Source organism: Bubalus kerabau, chromosome 12 (assembly GCF_029407905.1).
Source record: "Bubalus kerabau isolate K-KA32 ecotype Philippines breed swamp buffalo chromosome 12, PCC_UOA_SB_1v2, whole genome shotgun sequence".
Classification (NCBI taxonomy): Eukaryota; Metazoa; Chordata; class Mammalia; order Artiodactyla; family Bovidae; genus Bubalus; species Bubalus kerabau.
In genome coordinates this window covers 25,141,225-25,161,439 of record NC_073635.1, presented here as the reverse complement: position 1 = coordinate 25,161,439, position 20,215 = coordinate 25,141,225, and the positions used below count along the sequence as shown (strand labels likewise).

General features: G+C 38.5%; 1 long non-coding RNA gene across 3 annotated transcripts in view; it reads left to right on the top strand.

Annotated features, from left to right (window-relative positions):
- The window catches only part of LOC129624421 (uncharacterized), a 63,170-nt gene extending 44,668 nt beyond the window's left edge, over positions 1–18,502 (top strand). The window contains exons 4-5 of one of the 3 annotated variants that reach the window (XR_008700940.1): positions 4,938–5,084; positions 18,116–18,502. This is a non-coding gene — a long non-coding RNA (uncharacterized LOC129624421). Of the gene's footprint in view, positions 1–4,937; positions 5,085–7,754; positions 8,234–18,115 lie in introns of those variants that run through there. The other 2 variants (XR_008700941.1, XR_008700942.1) reach the window with 2 other exon arrangements.
- The last annotated feature ends 1,713 nt before the right edge of the window (positions 18,503–20,215 follow it).

The window sequence follows — 20,215 nt, the reverse complement described above, 5'->3', positions numbered from 1 at the left end:
AGTAATTGGTACCTTCCTTCTAAGGCCATTTTGGAATTTTATGAAAGACAATTTATATGATAGAAAATCGATCTGGAAATGCAGTGAGTGAACTGGTTCCAGAGCTACTTAGTGTATGATGCTAGATGGAATTTCTAGCATCACACACCGAATAGAGGGGTGGGTAGGGATGATGTGTTTCTCTGGATTGGAGTCTAATTATAGCTTATTTGCTTTTCCTGCCGGTGTGCTCTCTGGGGCAAGTAATCTAGAGAGAGTGTGCCACTGAGAGGGCTGGCTGGGATGAAGCTAATTGAATATTTGACAACGTGGCTCTACTTATCTCCTCAGTGTGATTCAAACGTAATTCACCCTTGTGAATGCAGGGTGTTCGTGAGAGAACTACAGTTTCATCCAGTCCTTGAAAGACATTTTTTCCAGCAGCGTAGAGATTTGTCAGTGACACCTCAGAACATTAGTTCAAGTCTGTGCATTTATTAAACTGTCCCTTTTTGAAGAACCACTCCAACAGCTGCTAGACCTAGAACTCTGCTGCTGCAACTAAATCACTGGAGTGGATTGGCTTTTCCTTCTCCAGGGGATCTTCCCGACCCAGGGATCGAACCCAGGTGTCCTGCATTGCGGGCAGACGCTTTACCCTCTAATCCATCAGGGAAGCCCAACTAAATCACCAGTTTACACCAGATCTTGACATTTACAGACCATTTAGCCTATGATGCTATAAATATAGATTTCGATTATTTACTTTGTAGTAAAAATACTCAATGTATCATGAATTCATACTTGTTAAGAATTGGGGAGCCTTTTGGTTAAGATTTTTTCAGCATATTTGCTGCTACTGATTTTTTTTTGTCCTTTTGGTTCAGCGAAGGTGAATTCCTTTAGGCCCTGTGACTAATTTCCCTAGATCCAGAGATTACCTAATGAGTTCCGTAGAAAACCTTGGAACTAAATTGATTCAAGGTTTACTGAGTGACTAATGTAATCATACCTCTGGGGAAATAAACTTGCCCCTAGTTTACTGGTTAGTTGCGAAAAATCTGGCAATAAATGGAAATAAGAATAAACAGCTGTTATTAAAAAATCATCAGGGGCCCTTGATGTCCATATAAGTAATAGATAGCCTCAGTTTTAAATTTTCATCCCAAATAATGACAGTTCTTCCTTTGCCATTATAATTTATCTGTTGATAAAATTTAATATGTGTATGCATGAATATGATTTATAAAGTTAAGATGCAGACTGGATCTTTATAATGTAAAAGTTTCGAACGGATTGTTTTTGGAAGAGCAACTGTGAAAAGGAATGTTTGCTTAGAACTCAAGTTGGGAAAACATATATAACCTTGGAGCATGTTATTAAAGGAAAAGTACTATCAGCAGGTTCATCTGTTTCAATCTTTGATGCATCAGAAAAATCAATCTGTGCTCCAGAAGGCATTTTGAATAGTCAAAGGCTGTTTTTTTTCCATCAGACATTTCATATTTGTGCTTAGATAATGCTTCAGATGTTTAGAAAAAACAGAGAGATGCTATGGAAAAAATAACTCTGTTTCTAAATCCTAAATGATCATAACTCATTACTGGCCAGAATTTTATTTTCTTAAGACTATATGCTACACATATACTGGTAATTGATATAATAGTTCTTAGTATCATATATATATATATATGTTCTGTGTGTGTATATATGTGTGTGACTTGCATATATAAATCTTTTTGTACTTTATGAGTTTAATTTGGAATCTAATTCTAGGTGTTTATCTTTAAGACCTAGAATAATAGAATTTGTGAAAATCAGAACATTACCCATTGATTAACACAAGCCCTGGGACAAGATATGAAGTGAGTGAAGTTATCTTCACTGAGAGTCCATCCCTTCTGTAAGGACTTTACTCTTTGAAGTTCCTCCTCGGACTGGGGAAACCATGTTAGACCACCAGAAGCGAACTGTCCTGGGGTATATGTAGTTTGGAGAGTGATTTCTGAACCAGTTCCCAACTTCCTGTACTTTCTCTTGCCTGTACTTTTCTGTATTTTCTCTTGCCATTCTGAAATTTTTCTCTCTCTCCTTATTGTGTGCTAATTTCTTTTAATGTATACATTTTATTTTAAAATTTTTATTTACATTTTTTATTAGATATAATTGACAAATATTAGTGTCAGTTATATAACATAATTTTTTTTCTTGTGATGACAACTTTTGAGATTTACTCTCTTAGCAACTTTTAAATGTATGCTGCTGCTGCTGCTAAGTTGCTTCACTCGTGTCCAATTCTGTGAGACCCCATAGACGGCAGCCCACCAGGCTCCCCCGTCCCTGGGATTCTCCAGGCAAGAACACTGGAGTGGGTTGCCATTTCCTTCTCCAGTGCATGAAAGTGAAAAGTGAAAGTGAAGTTGCTCAGTCGTGTCTGACTCAGCGACCCCATGGACTACAGCCTACCAGGCTCCTCTGTCCATGGGATTGTCCAGGCAAGAGTACTGGAGCGGGGTGCCATTGCCTTCTCCGTTTAAATGTATACTACAGTGTTATTAACTATTGTCACCATGTTATACATTTAAACCCCAGACTTGCTTTTAACTGGAAGTTGTTTGTAACTTTTGACCACCTTCACCCTTTCACCCAAACCTCACCCCTTGCTCTGGCAACCCCCATTCTATTCTCTGTATCTGTGAGTTTTTTTCATTTTTTTTTTAAGATTCCATATAAAAGTGAGATCATATGGTATTTGACTTTCTCTGTCTGACTTGTTTCACTTAGCATGTCATTTAACATATGAAGAAAGGAAGAAAACCACACACTCAAACTAGTCAGTCATGAGCCATGGGAACTGTGTGAAAGCCAGACAATCACTTTGACAGTATTTGAGGAAGCTCCAGTCTTCTAAAGGTGGAGGACAGGTTGTGTTGAAAATTAGGTCCAGTATCTGGTTGTGAGAGTAGCAGAATTACAAAAGAGACTGAATAACAGCTCTGGCAAGTCTCCTTCTGAAAATTAGGGAACTGAAAAGAGTGGGACCCTTCTATCTAGAATGGATTGACTTGAGAATCTTAAACTCTTTCAAGAGCTCTGTGAGCTCTTGGACTTATAAAGGTAGCCTACAGAATTCCTCCAAAATCTCCTTAAATTGCTGGGCCTGTAGAAATTGCTAAGTCCTTTACCTTTCTCAATCCTTCTTTGCCTGGACATCACTGAGAGACAGTCCTTACCTGAGGCAGATGTTTTGCTGGATAATATGCTTACAAGTGTCTTCCTAGGTGGGCCCAATGGTAAAGAATCTTCTTGCCAGTGCAGGAGACAAGGAGATTCAGGTTTGATCCCTGAGCTGGGAAGATACCCTGGAGAAGGAAATGGCAACCCACTCCAGTATTCTTACCTGGGAAATGTCATGCACAGAGAAGCCTGGTGGGCTACAGTCCATGGGGTCGCAAAAGAGTCAGACATGACGTAGTGACTAAACAACAGCAACAACAATGCTTGCAAGTATACTTACCTCTAGATCTGCTCCAACTGCCACTATGGTATCTAAGATCAGCCTCAGCATAACCTCAGGGGAAGTACTATCTCTGCTTTGGGAGGAAAGGAATCATTCACCAGATGAGTTGCAGGACCAGGCTAAAATGTATTGTCAGGAACCAGAAAAATGTGCCTAGAAACAAATTTTGAGAATGCTGTATGAGAAATTACAAAATAAGGCTGGATAAAGGAGAGTTGACCAATAGGAGTACTCTCACTTGACTCAGAATTTAGTATCCTGATGAGGATACCAGGAGTCAGTTATAATATTCTGCTTGAATGGTGGAGATGCTGAAACTACCATGGCAGAGATTGAAGGAGTCAAAAGGCTCAGAGAGGTGAGCCTGTTAGAATAGATTTGCAGTCCTTGCTTTGCATGGTTCTGATATACATGGATTTCAGTTGCTGCAGTTCAGTTAAAAACTACCAGAGTTCCAACGACATAGTTCAAATTGCAGTTACTAAGATATATTAACTGTAAGTAATTGCATAAAGCATAAACTTTGCTGCTAGCTCTTCAATGCAGAAATCACTATGTAAATAACAGAGGCACATTATGATCAGTGACCAGTTGTGTCACTTTTTTCAAAGTGGGTGGGTAATTGGTCACTGCGCATCTGTTACTCAGTTCCCACACGGATGGAAGAGTAGAGCTGCATTGTCTATCACCCAGGGACAAAGCCATGTAACCTTTTACTGAAATGGACAATTGAAAGAAGGAATTGGCTATCAAAAATCAATTAGAGAAAAGAAAAATGAGAATGCTAGAAGTGAAATTCTGATCAAATATAAATGAGGTTAAAGAAGAAATAGCTGACCATGGAAATGTGGACACTGCCTCTAAGAGATGCCAGACATGTGATCAGAGGAACTCAGTGAGGGCAGCCTTATCAGCATAAATGAGAAAAATGGTCATGACAGGTTGAAGATATCTCAGAGAAAGAGATGCCAGTGAAAAACTTCACATTCATGGAACGCTCAGAGATATTTCACCACACTGAAAGTGGGAAGGATAAAATATTGGAAGCCGATTCAAATGTTGTATGACAATTTGCCAAGGCATGGAAAGATCCTTGATTTATATCTTAAGGCAAGCACTGTTCAAACTATTCTTGATAGGTTATTTTTTTCATCTTTTTTCTTTGGTGAGATCTTCCTGGATCAGGGATGGAACCCCTGTCTTCTGCATTGGCAGGCTGAGATCCTTTACCACTGAGCCACCAGGGAAGCCTGGTAGGGATTATTTTTTTTTAAACAAAGAAATAAAACACTTCAATTCTCAGAGTTTTTATAAATACAGAGAGGTAGAGGGGCACCCAGTGAAAGTTTTGTTGTACCTCTGTAAGTGAAAAGGTCAAGAACAGGTATTGATGTCAGGTGCCAACAACAACAAACAAAAATCATGATCCCTCATCCAGTGTCCAGATCTGAAGCAGTTCTCAGACCCAGAATTTATCCAAGAGAAAGATGGGCCATCCCGATGAAGAACTTTGCAGCCTCAGCAAGCACAGGCAGTAGTGATGTCCACAATCTTTTCCTGAAGAGATATATGGCCGCTTGCCAGGGTAACTATACACTAAAGTAATTATACCAATTAAGTAATTATACCCAAGTAGTTTTCTTTTTTAATCAATATTGTGACTGTCTACCAGAAACAGTAACTAGATGAAGTGAAATTATCATAAAAAATCTTTTGTAGCTATAATATTAATGTGTATGGTGATGACTGTTAACTAGACTTGTGAGGGTGATCATTTTGTAATATATGTAAATATTGAAGCATTATGCTGTACACCTGAAACTAACATAATGTTATATGTTAATTAGTTGTTGTTGTTTAGTCACTAAATCATGTCTGACTCTTTTGTGACCCCGTAGACTGTAAGCCATGGATTGAACCCAGAAATCAAACCCATGTCTCCTGCATTGGCCTTTACTACTGAGCCACCAGGGAAGCATGTCAGTTTTACCTCAATTAAAAAAAAAAGATACAAGTTAGTATGGGGACAGAGTACATCTAATTGGTGCAAGGGATAAACTGGCGAATACGGTCAGTTCCCTATTCATAACTGTGGGAAATCCTGCTCATTGACAACTGCTGGTGTCTGCATCTGTGACTAAGGCTCTTTTTCCTGCAACTGTGGAGAGATGCCTGTACACGTGACAGACTGAAAATACCAGTGAACCCACAGTCCCTGGAGGGCAACCCTCAGTCAATGACTCTTATAAGCAGGTGTTGGACAATTCTGAGATATATATTTTGCATGCATCCTCAAAGTTCCTCTGTGAGATTAAACTTTAGTTGCTTACTGTTGTAGGTGGTGTAGTAGCATAGCCATTATGGGATGCCTTCTTTTCCCCATATTAATTTCCCATTCCTCACTGGTGTTACTTGTGCTTTCCAACGGCTCTCACTTGAATTCCTGTCTCAAGCCCTGCTTCTGGGACAATTTAAAATAAGACAGTTCCTAAAACCTTATATAATTACTTATATTTTATTTGATCAATATACAGAGAATAATTACAAACTATAATACAAAGCTTGCTAACAATAAACCTAACAAGAAAAAAAGTTGATTTCTTGGCACTGTTTTTGTTCCTAGACAAAATCACACTTATGATGTAAAATTAGAATACTATATTAGAAAAGATGCATGTAATTTGAATTAAAACACATTGACTCCAGATTTCTAGTTGTCAGATGATGCTGGGAGGGAGACTGTATCTGTTTAGATAACCATTTTGCCCAGAAGTTCAATGATATGACATTTTAGATTATCTACAATGCTTTTGCCTAGTTGAGTAAGATTTCCAGAGGTCAAGTAAGGAAAGAGAGGGTGTGGATCACAGCACAGAGTTGGGACTTATCGACAATTCTGTGAGTCACATAAAACTTTTTAATACCAAATATTTGTGCTAAGCAAAAAGCATATTTGGTTAGCAGAAAACTCAAATGAAAGCCTCTCTATTTTTCTTTTTCTCCAATGGCTGACCACTTTCAGAGAGAAATGATAATATAAAATGAACTAGCATAAAGACTGCAATAAAAGGGGAACAAAACAAAACAGAATAGAGACAGAGAATATATCTTATAAGAGGAATTATCCAGGGGAACACAATAAGGATTAGCTCAGAAATAAAAATTTAGTTCAACTTATAAAAGTCAATATTCTCTTTCTAGACTAACAAAACCCAGCAAGAAATACAATAGAATAGAATGTTATTTGTAAAAAGAAAGCAATTCTATATTATGTAGGAATTAACCTAAGAAAGAATGAACAAAAGAAAAATCTTAAAACTCAATTGAAGGACATGGGAAATATAAAAATGAATGAAAATCTATGATATCTATCTAGAACTAGATAGGTATCTATGTACCTGTCTGTGTGTGTATCTATTATCTAATCTCTCTTCCTTTCCTTCCTTCTCCTCCTCTTCTTCATTGCTTCCTTCTCTTCCTCTTCTTCACCACCACCTTCATCATCATCTATTCATCCATAAGATACAGAAAGATTTAAGATCAAAGATATCACAATGACAGGGATGATGAAAAAAAATGGACCTATGAAGTAGTAAAAAGAATTCAAAATGAAGGAAAAGATAAGCCATTGGTCTAGTGGGAGAGAACTCAGCAAACTGAAAGCCAGAGGAGAGAGAACCTGAGACAGAGATATTGCTTCTAGAGATTTATCAGTTCCAACTGCTTGTCAGTTAACAGTTGTAGTTCTAGATCTTATCTATCCTTATGATAAACTCCGTTTTTCTTAAGGTGGTCCGAGTGCCTCACTTTCCTTTTTAAAAAAGCAATTCTCAGGATCTCTGATCATTATTATTACTATTGACTGATTCAGTTCGGTTCAGTCACTCAGTCGTATCCGACTCTTTACGACCCCATGGACTGCAGCACACCAGACTTCCCTGTCTATCACCAACTCCCAGAGTCCATCCAAACCCATGTCCATTGAATCGGTGATGCCATCCAACCATCTCATCCTCTGTCGTCCCCTTCTCCTCCTGCTTTCCATCTTTCCCAGCATTAGGGTCTTTTCCATTCTTTGCATCAGGTGGCCAAAGTATTGGAGTTTCAGCTTCAACATCAGTCCTTCCAGTGAACACTCAGGACTGATCTCCTTTAGGATGGACTGGTTGGATCTCCTTGCAGTCCAAGGGACTCTCAAGAGTCTTCTCTAACACCACAGGCATTTAAACTTTTATATTATACATTTACATTCCAGGCAATCGAATAGAGACCTCACACACTGCTTTGATTCCAGAAGAGCACAGAACATAGGGAGAATGAGTTAAAAGGAAGGAATGTTGCTGTAGACTTATCCATTACTTAATAAACTTGAATAGATATGTGGTGAGTATTCCAGATAATAGAATAAGTATCATAGTAACTTACTAAAAGAATTTTAATATTTGTTGGGTAACATGTCATATAACTTTTGGAACTTGATAGAAAATAGACTTATCTTTATTATTTGCAAAAGTGTAGGTTTTATATAGTGGAAAAATAAAAAAAAAATGTTCACTGCACATGAGGTGTGTGCAGTGAAAGGTAAGACTGGAGAAGATTGGTATTTTCTTCAGCAATTAAGTAACTGACACCCAGTACCAGCAATCTCGAATTAGATTATAAGTTGATAATAGAGATATACTTGCATTGAACGTGAATCTTCATTTTCAGTTATTTTATTAAATATTTCATGATGCTAAAGAAAGTATGATCTGTCACTTGAATTTACTTCCTTTTAGGGGTAAAGGAAAGAGTCTATGGAATGTTTGAACTTATTAAAATTTTATTTTTTTTGAAAAATATGGTTTCCCACTCCTTTTTAAAAATATTTATTTATTTATTTTACCAGCTTTGCCAGGTCTTAGTTGTCTCACACGGGTTCTTGAGTTGCAGGATGTGGGGTCTGGTTTCCTGACCAGGGGTCAAACCAGAGCCCCTCTATTGTGAGCATGGGGTCTTAGCCACTGGACCACCAGGGGAGTCCCTGAACTTGTTAAGATTTTAGATCATAGCATCATTCTCATTTTTATTAGGTTGGTAATAATGAGTCATTCCTAAATCTGGACTCTTTTTCCTACTCTACTTAGTCACATAGGGTTAGAAAAATAAGGAATGTGCTACTTCAATAGGATCCAAGTCAAAAAGAGTCAAAATATCCTGATTAGTGTTAAAAATACCAATGACTGATGAAGACATGGAAAGGAGCAATAAGCCCAAGGATGGTCAGAGAGAAGAATGATAAGCAGTTCTCTAAATTTATCTTCAGATACAGAATAGTTATAATCATGTAATATGTTCCAAGTCTGCATATACATGAAGTTGCTCTCAGATAATGCCTTAGTATCTGAATAATTGTAAGTTTCACTTCTAGTTAGGAGTACATGTATTCAGTTGGAAATAATTTCACCTCTTATAAGTAGATCAAAATAAACCAAATTAGTACATTCCCCAGAGCAATTGAATTCAGTAATTTTTTTTTCAGCAAAACCTTCTGAAATCCAATATGGTGTTAACCACTTAATTTCAGACAGGTTTGAACTTATGTGGTACTTCTTAAAGAGTTGTGGGGAGAATGATTTCCAGGCCAGTAGGAAAATGTACTGGAATCAAGTGATTAGTGGCCCCTGTGTGTCAGGGGACAGAGTGTCAGCCTGTCTCCTCTGACCCCTCAGTATTAACAGAGATGGTATGCAGGTGCACAAATTTTAATTTTGGTATGATTCTTAGGTAAACCCCAACCAAACAGAGTGCGGAGAATGATTTTGATGAATGAATAACCGCAGTATTTTGATAAATGAAATTGTAAGCACAATATTATTTTCATTATCCCTTACTGAGGGTGTCTGATTCTTTGTAACCCCATGGAGTGTAGCCCCGCCAGGCTCTGTCCATGGAATTCTCCACGCAAGAATACTGGCGTGGATTGCCATTCCTTTTTCTAGTAGAGCTTCCTGACCCAGGGATTGAACCTGGGTCTCCTGCATTGCAGGCAGATTCTTTACCATCTGAGCCACCAGAGAAGCCCTATCCTTGATTGAAGCCTTGCTAGCTCATACCTCTGGGCAGAGCATAAGTGCTGTCCTCTTCATGAAGTCTTCCTTGATACCCTCATTGAACCTTGGCATTTACTGAAATGAACCACTGTAGCAATTTATTTGTATTCTGTGGTGACACTTTTCACATTCTATCTTTTATTCATTGCTTATATATCCTTCTTCCCATTACTTTGTAATGATAATGCTTTCTAGCATTTGCATAGTTTTGATAGCTTTAAAAGTTAACACATTTAAAAGGTTATTCACATGATCAGTTCTCACATAGACCTTATGATTTAATAATCATCCCCATTTTTACTGGTATGAGGGATGTGAGGTGGTGCAATGGGCGAGGATCACAAGGCTTGAGTTCTGGCTTCCACTTTATTACTTATGAGGCCACTTATGCACGTGAAATTCTAGTTTTCTCTTCTGAAAAATACATAGGGGTGATGCAGTGTGAGGGGATCCTGTGTGTGCAGCATTAATCAGGTTTGATATCCTTCAAACATCATTCAGGTGACATTAATTTATCACCATATGTATGTGCTCAGTCGTGTCCAACTCTTGAGACCCCACGGATGGAAGCCGTCCAGGTTCCTCTGTCCAAGGGATTTCCCAGGCAAGAATACTGGAGTGGGTTGCCATTTCCTCCTCCAGGGCATCCTTCTGATGCAGGAATCAAAAGCCTCTCTTGCTTTCTGCATTGGCAGGCAGATTCTTTACCACTGTTCCACCACAGAAGCCCAATACATAATAAGTGCTCAATAAATATTTTTTTAAGCATATAGAAAGGGAATCCTCAGACTTTTCCTGCGGAGGGCCAGATAGTGAATGACTTAGGCTTTGTGGGCCACATGGAGTCTGTTGCAGCTACTCAATGCTGCTCTTGTGGTCTGGAAGCAGCCACAGACAATATATAAATAATGAGCATGGCTCTGTTTCAATGCAATTATTTACGAACACTGAAATTTTAATAACATATCATTTTTCATATCGTAAAACACTCTTTTTAAATTTTTCAACCATTTATGAATGTAAAAATCATTCTTAGCTCAGGATGTACAAAACAGATGGTGGGCTGGATTTAGCTTGCAGTTTATAGTTGCCAATCCTTGGAATAAAATATTAACAACTGGATATTAATTTTGATTTACTGTGGTAATTATAAGAGCATATTTTGTATAATATTACTTGACTAAGGCAAGAATATTTAATCATTCACTAACATAATATTGTGAGGATAAGAATTGTAGTTAAAGGCAAATTGAACATGCTGCTGCTGCTGTATTGAATTAAATATAACTTTGTCTTTCTTGTATTATGATATATAGATTTTCATCAAATATTGTGTATTTTTAACTCATTTCTGGATTCATTTAAAAGTATATTGGAAAAATTGAAAAGGAGAGTATTCGTTGAGGAACAACTGATGAGGCGATAAGATGAGGTAACCTGTTTGATGTTACAGAAAGTCACGAAGCTGTGCAGACTTTGTTCACTGCAAATTCATGCTATGTAACCTCATTTGGGCTTTTAATGCTTCTTGTCAATAAAGAATGCAACATTCTTTATCCTTTGCTTGTTAAATTCTTATTGCATTCCTCACGGCAGCTGTTTTCGATTTTCTACATGTTTCAGCTTCCAGTCCTCTGACATCTCCCTTACTCTAAGCGATGACCCTTGCTCCTCTTGGACATGTCATCAGACGACCCCCGGCAACTTGACTCCCCTTGCCCTCAGATGTTTGTATTGTCACTCTTTCCTGATAATCTCATAATGCCTCTTTATCTTCACCTCTTTTACTCTCTGCTATAGGGGGAAAATGCTTTTCTTCTTTTTCCATCACTCGATTGTCATTTGTACTCTTTAGGCCATGATTTTTTAACCCTTTCCATAAAATTCTTCAGCGAATGACCTCCTCTGTCTCTGATGTGAACGTCTCTCTGCCTCTTTCTCTTCCTCCTATAGAACCGGACTCATTCAACTTTTCTGCACTGGTGTGACCTGCCAGCCAGCATCTCCTCTGATTGGTGAAGCTTCTGTTCCCACTGGGAGGCACCTTAGCATATTACCCCTTTACCTCTTTTAAAACATATAATCAAAAATTCATACAAAAATTAATCACCTCTTGAACCTTCTGTTTATTTCTAAGACTACTGTCCAATGTCTTTTGTGTTCAACCACAAAAGAGTTGGTTTTCAAAGTATGGTCTACACTTGATGCCTCCATGACTTATTTCTTTTGCCCTTGCAGTCTGCCTTCCCCCTTTTCCATTTTTTGAATCTGTTCTCAAGAATCACCAATGAGCTTCCGGGGGATAAATGTAACAACTTTTTGTTAATAATGAACTTCTTTTACTTCGGTAGCATTACATCTTGATAACTAATTCACACTTTTTGGAAATTTTCATTCTTTGGCCTCTGAAAATGGCCATCTTCCAGATATAACAATCTCTTACATCAGATTGTTTCTTCTTTAAAAATCTTAGTTACTCTTTTTCCTCCCTGCAAAGATTGGTGTTCTCCAAACTAATATCCTTGTTCCTCTCTTTTCTTTTTCATCCAGATTCTATCTTATTACCTTTAGCTCATGTTTTTCACTTCCCTCCAGACCTCTCTCTCATAAACTCTAGTTCTACTTGGTCAGGGGTCTCACAGATATCTCCACCTCAATGTCTTATAAGCACTTGAGACTCATCATATTTAAGACAGAATTCATGATCTTTTCATTCAAATTCTCTCTCACACTCTTAATTTATTTCCTAATATTTATAAAGGAAGAGTAACAAAATCTTGGAGCCTCCTCGATTCATTCCTTTTTAGCACCTCCCAAAGATAACCAGTCCCTAAATCCTGACAAATTTGCCTTTGGAATATTTCTGACATCTTTTCCTTCCTGTATTTTCCCACTGTTACTACCTTATTAGCCCTTAATCATCACATATTTAAGAAATTGGTGGTATTCTCCTCAGTGCTCTTATTTCTTACAGTCACCCTTCTCCAGTATATTTAGACACTTTCCTAAATCTTTGATTTATAATATTTTAAGCTCAATTATAATAGCAATACTGGGGAGTTTACTTTGTGGTAGGCACAGTTCTAAGTAGTTTATGTGGGTAGACTTAATTAATCGACACAAGAATCCTTTGAAATGACTAGTATTATTGTTTAACAGCTCAAAGAGTTCAGCAGCTCACCGAAGATCGGATAACTTGCAAGACCCAAGGTCAAGAGTCAAACCCCAGATGTGGATGTGGTTGGACGTGTGGAGAAGAGGGAACAGTGCCTAGGCTTAATCACACACTGAAATGCCTTCTGTTCAAGTGACTGAGTGAAGCTCAGACTCATTAACTTCGCTCTCTCTCACTAACTCAACTCTCTGACCTTCAACTTCTTTTAACTTCCACAAATATCTAACATGAAACCGGGGTAATGGCTCATCTGTCTTATTCATAATTCTCATATGTATACACTGGATTTTTGGTCTGCATAGTCCTATTTACATTGTTTTCTTTAACCCCGCCATGCATTCCCTCCTCCCCCATTTAACCGAAGGTCTTCAGCATAAAACATCTGATCATCTTGGAACACTTTCTTAAGCACCCTGTCCTCTACCTCACTCAGGAGGGACCCTTGTCCTCTGCTACCAATTACACTTATTTTAGGTACATTTGTAGTTAAAAATGTATTTTGTTATTTATATGTCATATGATATGTTGGGTGGTATTTTGAACTTTGATGTTTATGTATTGTCTCTTCTACTACTAGACTGTGGATTTCTCTGGTGGCTCAGATGGTAAAGAATCTGCCTGTAGTGCAGGAGACCCAGGTTTGCTTCTTGGGTTGGGAGGATCCCCTGGAGAAGAGCAACCCACTCCAGTATTCTTGCTTGGAGAATTCTATGGACAGAGGAGTTTAATGGGCTACAATCCATAGGGTCACAAAGAGTTGAACACGAAGGAGCAAGTAACACTATCACAGGGTACTAGACTGTACTCTCTGCATGTTTTAGAGTTATATGAAATAGCTGTAAAATAATTTAAGTGGGTCAGATATATTTTCTAACTGTTATTTAAAAAAATGCAGAAATTCAATTGGAGAAATGGAAAGAAACAGTAGCTTTCCCCCAAACTCAGAGTGATCTCAGATTATGTCATGGTTTCTGGTTTTTAGTTACTATTGAATCTCAAGTACTGTTACCACAAGAATGGAGAGCTTCCCAATAGTTCTGACTGGGAATAAACAGGAAGTACAGTTCCAGAAATCTTGCTTGAAAGTGTGGTCTGATGAAACCTCTGGATGCAGTGCTTTAGCTTTTTTGTAACTCTTGCTAAATTATTTCAAGCGTGGTCACCTCTTCTATTACCTAACTAAGTGGGACTCTGGAATATTAGTTCCAAAACCACATACAGAATGGATGGAAACCAAATGTTACAAGCGTAAAAGCTGCTGCAACAAAACCTCCCTGACAAATAGAGCTGTCAGGTTTGTGGGGTGATGTGGTTGCGGGCATACAGATGCACAACGGGGTGGTGAAGAAGCACCAAACTCAAATGACGCATGCAGGGCTGTATTTCCCCCTTGGAGTGACTCCAAATGCAACTTGTACTTGGCCATTGAAAAAGTGGTCTAGTTAGAGTATATAGTTATAGGAAAAAAAACTGTGACTCAGTTTTTCCCTTCTAAACTTGAGCCTAGCCAAATTAAACCCTCGTAATCAGAGGCTCCTTGAAAATGCATATTGTTTGCTGATCTTATGAGGGCCATGTATTTCCTAAAATTAAATCCAGAATGATATCAAGAGCTCCTGAACTTGTGAAATTTTAGATTTAATAGCACCCCACTCCAGTACTCTTGCCTGGAAAATCCCATGGATGGAGGAACCTAGTAGGCTGTAGTCCATGGGGTCGCTGAGAGTCAGACATAACTGAGTGACTTCCCTTTCACTTTTCACTTTCATGCACTGGAGAAGGAAATGGCAACCCACTCTAGTGTTCTTGCCTGGAGAATCCCAGGGACAGGGGAGCCTCGTGGGCTGCCGTCTATGGGGTCACACAGAGTCGGACACGACTGAAGTGACTTAGCAGCAGCAGCGGCAATGTTTTTAATAATAAGTTAAGTGTTTGTCTCGGTCTAGTAGGTCCATTTTTGAACAGAGTTTCTTAGTTCTTTTCCCATTTTTGTGGTAGAACAAGCAAAATGGACAACTACATTTTATAGTTTCTATGACAACAGAGGCACCTTGTAGATTTCAGTAAACGTTTTTTTGCTCTGCCATTTTAAGAAGCATACGATACTGTCTGTAATACTGATCCATGGAGGAACACATTGTCAGAGAATGGGAGGAATCTGTCTTCCTACACACGGAGTTCAAGAGATTCTATTCTAGTGTTTAGATAATTAACTCAGGTGTTGTATCCCATCCTAGTTGGTTTTTCCTGTGTTCTGAATTTTTCTGGAAGGTTTCAGAGGGTAGAAAGATGAACTTTAGGTGGAGATGGAAGTTAAAGAAGCTTTTATAAATGAATCACAACCAGGAGGAAGAAAGATGTGGGCTAATAGTGTACTCTGAAGTTACAGATCAGTGTTTGATAAAACTAGGTATTTAGGAACTGTTCATGGGGTTCGCAAGGCAAGAATACTGAAGTGGTTTGCCATTCCCTTCTCCAGTGGACCATGTTTTGTCAGAACTCTCCACCATGACCCATCCGTCTTGGGTGGCCCTACATGACATGGCTCATAGTTCATTGAGTTAGACAAGGCTGAGGTCCATCTGTGGTTAGGGAACTAAGAGCCCATAAGCCTCGCTGGGTGACAAAAAAAAAAAAAAAAAAAAAAAGATGATCCAGGAAGGAGAAGCAGGGTAAGGACCACTAGGCAAACTGCAAGCCCAGGTTACAGCCCCACACACTTTGCACTTGGCCAGTTGAACATGGAACAACAGACTGATTCCAAATCAGGAAAGGAGTATGTCACAGCTGTATGTTGTCACCCTGCTTATTTAACTTCTATGCAGAGCATATCATGCAAAATGCCAGGCTGGATGAAGCATAAGATGAAATCAAGACTGCTGGGAAAATATCAATAGCCTCAGATACGCAGATGACACCACCCTTATGGCAGAAAGTGAAGATGAACTAAAGAGCCTCTTGATGAAAGTGAAAGAGGAGAGTGAAAATTTTGACTTAAAACTCAGCATTCAGAAAAGTAAGATCATGACATCTGGTCCTACCACTTCATGGCAAATAGATGGGGAAACAAAGAAACAGTGAGAAACTTTATTTTTATGGGCTCCAAAATCACTGCAGATGGTAACTGAAGCCATGAAATTAAAAGATGCTTGCTCCTTGGAAGAAAAGCTATGACCAACCTAGACAGCATATTAAAAAGCAGAGATATTACTTTGCTGACAAAGGTGCGTCTAGTCAAAGCTATGATTTTTCCAGTAGTCATGTATGGATGTGAGAGTTGGACTATAAAGAAAGCTGAACGCCGAAGAATTGATGCTTTTGAACTGTGGTGTTGGAGAAGACTCTTGAGAGTCCTTTGGACTGCAAGGAGATCCAACCAGTCCATGGTAAAGGAAATGAGTCCTGTCATTGGAAGGACTGGTGCTGAAGCTAAAACTCCAATACTTTGGTCACCTGATGCAAAGAATTGACTCATTGGAAAAGACTTTGATGCTGGAAAAGACTGAAGGCGGGAGGAGAAGGGGACAACAGAGGATGAGATAGTTGGATGGCATCACTGACTCAATGGACATGACTTTGAGTAAGCTCTGGGAGTTGGTGATAGACAGGGAAGCCTGGCGTGCTGCAGTCCATGGGGTCGCAGAGTTGGACATGACTGAGCGACTGAACTGAACTGATTTAGTAACTGAAAAGATAAGCAACATAATAACTCCTAGGAAGATATTTCAGGCTAAATATAAGCACATAAATCTACACCTCATAAGACTGCTTTAGGTATTAGCCATTAGTTAATAGGGAGCTTCCCAGGTGACACTAATGGTGAAGAAGCTGCCTGACAATGCAGGGGACATAAGAGACACGAGTTCAATCCCTGGGTCAGGAAAATCCCCTGGAGGAGGGCATGGCAACCCACTCCGGTATTCTCACCAGGAGAATCCCATTGACAGAGGAGGCTGGCAGGCTACAGTCCATGGGGTCACAAGGAATTGAATATGACTGAAGTGATTAGCACACGTGCATTAGTTAATAGAACATGTTTTCTGTCATCTACCAACTTAAAAATAGCACTTTCCTTTTATTTGCTATTCAGTCTCATATAGCAAAGATTGATTGTAGAAAGCTAGATAGCACATAAATTCCTGTAGTTAAAATGTAATAACACCGAGGTGTATGTAAAAATAAGGGAACATAAGGTCTGGGGTAAGAATGCTATCTTCCAGGCATTTTAGAGTGCAAATGTAAGTCTCTGTGATGCCTCAGAATCTTATCACCAGTGTCTAGATACAGTGGATTCTTGATATTCGTAGTAGCTACGTGTTCTATAAAGTTGTGGTAACCATCAGATCAGCTCCTAGGGGGTATGCATATCTCACACAGTGTATAATTTTCAATCCTTAAAACAACTCACCATAGTATATTCTATTCTCCTTATTTTTACAAAAGAGAAAATAAAGTTCAGAAATGTTAAGTGACTTGCTTGGGGCTGCCGCACTAATAGGTGGCAGAATTAGAATTCAAACCCCCGATCCCATTGCTGGAGCTTCACCACTGCTCCCGTGATCTCGATCCTCTGGTCGTGTCTGTGTTAGACTGAAGCAAGAAACCAGAGTGTCTCCTTGCCTAACCGCAGCTGAAAACGAATACTTTGGACAACTCAATTTTTTTTTTCCTGCATGTTCATGAATTATCACAAAAGTGATTTTTAGTGTGATATTGATTGGGGGGTTATAAATTTTAGAAAGTAGGTGAATTCACAATTATGGTACCTGTGAAGAGTGAGATTTGAATGTATGAGAATATAATTGCACACATACCCACACATACAATCATATGCCATTCTTGGAGGGCAGAACTGAGGGGAAGGGGTATCAGTAAGGTACCAGACATTGTCTCTGACCTTTTTTCACTCTGTCCTAAATTGGAAGCTACCAAGATTCTTTGATTGTTTTTAGATCTTTGGCTTATGTTCTTGACGTTGTCTATGTGGCTGGCTGACTTTTTGTGGATCAAAATGAATCAATCCATTGGCTAACAGGCACAGAATCTGAATCATATAAACATCTAATCATTTACTTTTCCGTGGTCTAGCCTCACATCTCAAATTAAGAAAATGTTGGTAGAGTTGGTAAGTCATATTGATGCAATTTGAATCACAAAGCGTAGAAGAGTTTCACTAGCTATCATGTCCTTGCTTTTCTCATTTTTTCATTTCAACTAATCAAAGGTCTGTATGAGATGATTCCAGTTATTTCCACAGTTCAGTTTGAGAAATGAGGTAATGACATTTGGCAGAAACATTAAAGCTATACTAACTTCATGCAAGTGCTAACATTCAGAATATTATTCCAGACAGCTTGGACCTCGGAGGCAACTGGAAGAACACAACAAATCACAAAATTGGAGTAGGTGAAATTTCTCCAAGTGGAAAATCATTTGGGTATAAAATCTGTTGTCTTAGGTTTTTCCCTCAGTCTTGCACCCCTCTCTTTAGAAAAGAGAATTATTTTGGAGTTAGCCTTTTTCACTGTTTTGATTTTTTCTAGACTATGCTGTGTGATTTGTTTACAATATGAATATTTTAATTTTTTAGACTACTTGATAGCAAAAATTTTATGATTGATTTTTCTTTACCTTAATGTAGTGTCTATCATATTTTTAGTAATAATTTTTAAATTTTATCTAATAATAAACATTTTAAGATAAATTTATGTTTGAATTTTATGCTTTGTAATAAGCTAATACTTTTTTGGATTTTAAATGTATCAGACATTTCATTTCTGGTTTGTTTATGAAATCTGTGTATTTTAAAATAAAATGCAACTATTTAAAAACTACCTGTGGTGGATTCGTTTTGATGTTTGGCAAAACTAATACAGTGTTTCAGGTTTAAAAATAAAATAAAATTAAAAATAAATAAATAAATAAATAAAAATAAAAACTACCAGAATTGTTATTTTGCTTATTATATTGCAATATCAATTTGAATAGGAATATTTGCCTAGGACTGTTGACTACTGCCAACTCTGGAATTTTTGTTCAATATTTAAATAAAAATCATTATATTAAAGACTTTGAAGATATTTCTGCACAATTGCATTACAAAATAAGATGTGTTTGAGGAGTGAGATGAATCATTTATTGAATGAATAAGTGACTTTGTTGGGTTGTTACTTTAAAAATGGAACTATTTCCATGGAAGTAATGGGAAATAGAAGTGACATTTTTTAACTTGCAGACTAACTACTTAATAATTTGATTTATTAATAAGAATGTATTTAGTATTTAAAGAGATATTTCTAGGCATTAAAGAGCTGAACATAATGTATTGTCTTTGGCCTCTAGGGGCTTCTATCAGACGGTAAAGCGTCTGCCTACAATCCAGGAGACCCAGGTTGTCCTTGGGTCTCTGGGATTGGGAAGGTCCTCTGGAGAAGGAAATGGCAATCCACTCCAGTACTCTTGCCTGGAAAATCCCATGGATGGAGGAGCGTGGTAGGCTATAGTCCATGGGGTTGCAGAGTCAGACACGACTGAGTGACTTCACTTCACTTCACTTCACAAGAGGTTTGTACAAACTACATTGTACAGTGTATCAAGTCCTCTGCTGGTGTCACAAAGAAATATATCTGTCATGAGCTATGTACCTGTGCATGCATGCTCAGTCATGTCTGACTCTTTGTGACCCCATGGACTGTAGCCTACCAGGCTCCTCTCCCCGTGGGATTTTCCAGGCAAGAATACTGGAGTGGGTTGCCATTTCCTTCTCCTGGCAATCTTCCCGATACGGGATCAAGCCTGTGTTTCCTGGGTCTCCTGCATTGCAGGCAGGTTCTATACCGCTTGAGCCATTGGGGAAGTGCCATCATGAGTTATAGTGTCAGCTAGAAACCTAAGTAAAGTTTTACAGAAGAGACCTTAAAATTCATGAGGCATGGAATGGAGAGAGAATGCTCAGAAGATACAGAGGAAAGAGACATCATTCATCTCTATTTAGCAACGTGTTTTCTATAGATTGGTCCAGACCACACAGAAGGAATGTGACACTGGATGAGCAACAGCCTAGAATCAATTCTGATTTGTTCCTTTGTTCTTTCTCTCTCTTTGAAGAATGGATTTTATGCTTTGCTTAAGCAATGTAGAAGATGCCAAGCCACAGAACCCAAGCTTCTCTTGTTTGTGGTCCAGTTACAAGAAGGGTTAGCTTCCTTCTTTCAGCCCCTATCTTAACTAATTGTCCCAGATTGGATCAGATGGACAAGCCAGCTCCAACCAACAGTGGTCAGTGTACAAGCATGACTCATGGGAGATCACTGTATGGACATGTTAATTGAGGTTACAAGAGTGATTGCTGTGTTTAGAGTATAGATGTTGGGCTGACAACACAATGATTCATTGACACACTAATGTAACTCTATGCCTCTGATACCTAGCTATTAATTCCCATTTGCA